Raw genomic sequence first — 4371 nt, forward strand, 5'->3', positions numbered from 1 at the left:
CAGTTCTGTGTATAACTCAGCATTTCTAATAGAAAGGTGGATCAAGTATTTTTAGGAATTACATTATTCTGATTCTATTTTATTAGAGAAATACAGTATTATATATTTAATATATATTTTGAGATTTTTGCAAAGTAAAGCAAAAGTGATTTTTTGAACAGTATTATCATCTGTTGTCCCAAAAGGAAAACATTTAGATTCTCAAGAGGATGGACTAATCATCAACTGGCAAAAATCACAAATGGAATCCCCCTAGATAAGTAACTCAATACCACATTTTCTTCAATTAGATGAACTGAAGTGTTGTGTTTCCATAATTTATGTAAATTGCAACTACAAACTTACCAATTACCCTACTTAAAATTGGCTAATACCCCCCCCAAAGACTTCTTAGATAAAAACACCTAATAAATTATTGCTGATCTTTTCAGTCACTGGAGATACTAAAACTCTAGGCTCATGTGCCCTCATGAATTCAGGTTTGGATTTGTATTTATTTTCCTTGGAGTTCTTAGAGCTTCTTGGATCTGTCTATCTTCTTGAATAGGGGAAAATTTTCAGCTAATATTTCTTTGAACAAGAATCCTGTCCCTTTTTAGGGGGTGGGAGGTGGCTCACTCAGTAGAGTGCACAAATTATACCTGAAGACCTGGGCTCCAGTCTCCAACTACCACATGGGAGCATCATGTATGTGTGGTGCCTCATGTATGATACTGTGGTGCCTATCCGTTTCCTTCTCCCTGTCTTTTACCCTTTATCTAGAAGAGAAGAAAAGGGAAACAAGTCCACCAGGAGTGGTGGAATCATGCAGTCATAAAGCTCCAGTGAGAACCTTGGTGAAGAGGAAGGAAGGAAGGAAGGACTGAAGGAAGGAAGGAAGGAAGGAAGGAAGGAAGGAAGGAAGGAAGGAAGGAAGGAAGGAAGGGGGAGTCGGGTGGTAGCGCAGAGGTTTAAGCGCAGGTGGCACAAAGCATAAGGAAAGGTGTAAGGATCCCGATTCAGGCCTCTGGCTTCCCTCCTGCAGGGGAGTCGCTTCACAAGTGGTGAAGCAGGTCTGCAGGTGTCTATCTTCCTCTCCCCATCTCTGTCTTCCCCTCCTCTCTCCATTTCTCTCTGTCCTACCCGGCAACAACGGCATCAGTAGCAACAACAATAATAACTATAACAATAAAACAACAAGGGCAACAAAAAGGGAATAAATAAATAAATAATTTTTATAAAAAGGAAGGAAGGAAGGAAGGAAGGAAGGAAGGAAGGAAGGAAGGAAGGATCCTCCCCTTTCTCACTCCTCTGGCACCCTATGATGGTAACATTTCTCTTCTTGATACTGTCCCATATCTCTTTTATGTAATAGGCATTTGCTGTAGTTCTTTTTGATGCTTTCATCTGTTTGTTTTTGCTATGGTTTCCTCAATCTTGATACTCATCACTTTGACCTGGCTTTCTGCGGGTGCTCCTCACTACTGTATTTTTAGCTCAGTTATTTTATTCCCTCTCTGATTTCTGCCATAACTTCTTCTATATTTTCTGCTAAAACTTTTCTGACTTCATTGAAGTTTTCTTCCACTGAGATTTAATTTCTGTGAGCACCCTTAAGACCACAGTTTTGCGGTTCATGCCCCCGGCTTCCCACCTGCAGGGGAGTCGCTTCACAGGTGGTGAAGCAGGTCTGCAGGTGTCTGTCTCTCTCTCCCCATCTCTGTCTTCCCCTCCTCTCTCCACTTCTCTCTGTCCTATCTAACAATAATGACATCAATAACAACAACAACAATAATAACTACAACAACAAGGGCAACAAAGGGGAAAAATAAATAAATTTTTTAAAAAAATTTCTTTATTGGGGAATTAATATTTTACATTCAACAGTAAATACAATAGTTTGTACATGCATAACATTCCCCAGTTTCGCATATAACAATACAACCCCCACCAGGTCCTCTCATCCTTGTATTCTCTCCACCCACTCACCCCAGAGTCTTTTACTTTGGTGCGATACAACAATTCCAGTTCATGTTCTACTTGTGTTTTCTTTTCATAAATATTGTGTCAATATTTATTTATTTATTTTTATTTTTTAACCAGAGCACTGTTCAGCTCTGGCTTATGGTGGTGCAGGGGATTGAACCTGGGACTTTGGAGCCTCAGGCATGAGAGTCTGTTTGCATAACCATTATGCTATCTACCCTCCGCTGTTTTTCTTTTTTCATATAGAGACAGATAAGTAAGGAGAAAGGAGGAGACAGAAAGGGAGATAGAAAGAAAGATAGACAGACAGACAGACAGACAGATAGATAGATGATAGAGACTTGAACACTGCATCACTGCTCATGAAGATTTTTCTCCTGTAGGTGGGGACCAGGGTCTTGAACCTTACACGTGGTCCTGTATGTGTTCAGCCAGATGGGCAACTGTCTGGCCCCTAAGTCTCAGTTTTTTTAAATTTATTTTTTATTTAATAAAGGATAAATTAATACTTACCTGGCAAGGGAGATACCATGATCACGAAGGTGGTTTTCCCAGGGCGAGGCTTATCCATTGCACTCCGGATGTGCTGACCCCTGCGATTTCCCCAAATGTGGGAAACTCGACTGCATAATTTGTGGTAGTGGGGGACTGCGTTCGCTCTCTCCCCTGGTGAAAAAAAAAAGAAAAAAAAAAAAAGAAAGGATAAATTAACAAAACCATGGGGTAGAAGAGGTATAACTCCACACAATTCCCACCACCCAATCTCCATATCCCATCCCCTCCCCTGATAGCTTTCCCATTCTCTATTAAAAAGACCACAGTTGGGGGTCGGGCGGTGGCGCAGTGGGTTAAGCGCATGTGGCGCAAAGCGCAGGAACCGGCGTAAGGATCCTGGTTCGAGCCCCCCGCTCTCCACCTGAAGGGGAGTCGCTTCACAGGCGGTGAAGCAGGTCTGCAGGTGTCTATCTTTCTCTCCCCTTCTCTGTCTTCCCCTCCTCTCTCCATTTCTCTCTGTCCTATCCAACAACGAATTGCGTCAACAAGGGCAATAATAATAACCACAACGAAGCTACAAAAGGGGGGAAAAAATGGCCTCCAGGAGCAGTGGATTCATGGTGCAGGCACCGAGCCCAGCAATAACCCTGGAGGAGGAAAAAAAAAAAAAAAAAGACCACAGTTTTGAAGTCTTTTTTTTTTTTTTTTTAATTTGATAGGACAAAGAGAAATTGAGAGAAAAGGGCAAGTTAAAGAGAAGGAGAAAGGAAGGGAGACACCTGTGTCTTCATTAATTGTGAAACCTCTCTACTACAGGTGGGGACTGAGGACTTGAACACCACAGTGAGCATCCAATCAGGTCCGCCACCACCTGGTCCCAGTCTTTTGAAGTCTTCTTTAGGAAATTTATATAGCTCTATTGAATTTGGAGTTTTCTTCAAGCTACTATGATTGTTGTTCTATTTATGTCACGTGCAAAAAGTGAGTTCCACTATTATCCAATTTGGTAAATGTCAGTACTGCTGTCTTAATTGATTCAAGTTATATCTGAGCTGTAAAATTTGCATTCTGCTGCTGCTAAATTTGTAGACTGTAGCGTTTTTCTCTGAAGAGACTTAGACAAGTATTTATTCAATTCTCCCTACACATTCAACATAAAATTAAGCACTGGTTGCAGGTGGAATAGCTTACTCTGTCATGTACTTCAGAAGTATTTCTTTCAAGCTATTATTGCAACACTATGTCAATTTCCTTTTTTTAAAAAAAACATATTTATTCTCTCTCTCTCTCTTTTTCAAAAAAGAAAAGAGCATCCAAGGAGCTATCACAGTTACTCGAACATTGAACTTTAAAGCATGAGGTCCTGGATTTGATTCCTGCCAGAGTGATGCTCTGGTCCTCTCTATGTGTCTCCTTCCCTCCCTTCCTCTTTCCCCTTCTCATTAATAAATAAATAAAAGTTTTGAAAATGTATTTTAAGGGAGCCAGGCACACCCACTTAAGTGTACATATTACCATATGCAAGGACCTGAGTTTGAGCCTGTACTCTGCACCTGCAGGAGGGACACTTTATGAAGGGTGAAGCAGGTTTGCTGGTATCTTTTTCCATCTCTGTCCTCTCAATTTCTCTCTGTCCTATCAAATAAAAGAGGAAGGGGGAAAATGGCCACCAGGAGGAGCAGATTTGTAGGCTAGTACCAAGCCCCAATGATAAACCTGGTGGCAATAAAAATATATATGATTTTTTTAAAAGAAAAGGAAAAAACAGGGTGACTCACTGGTAGAGTACATGCATTGCATGCATGATGTTCTGAGTTTGATCCCCAGCACAGCATAAGATGGTGGAACACTGGTGTGATCTTTTTGTCACTTTATTTTTAAAAATTGTTTTGCCACCAGAATTATCATTGG

General features: G+C 40.9%; 1 non-coding gene across 1 annotated transcript; it reads left to right on the top strand.

The window, feature by feature from the left end:
- The first annotated feature begins 2470 nt into the window (after nt 1-2470).
- Nucleotides 2471-2634, top strand: LOC132542146 (U1 spliceosomal RNA). The gene has a single exon (XR_009553273.1). It is a non-coding gene; the product is annotated as a U1 spliceosomal RNA (small nuclear RNA).
- The last annotated feature ends 1737 nt before the right edge of the window (nt 2635-4371 follow it).

Source organism: Erinaceus europaeus, chromosome 12 (genome assembly GCF_950295315.1).
Source record: "Erinaceus europaeus chromosome 12, mEriEur2.1, whole genome shotgun sequence".
Taxonomy (NCBI): domain Eukaryota; kingdom Metazoa; phylum Chordata; class Mammalia; order Eulipotyphla; family Erinaceidae; genus Erinaceus; species Erinaceus europaeus.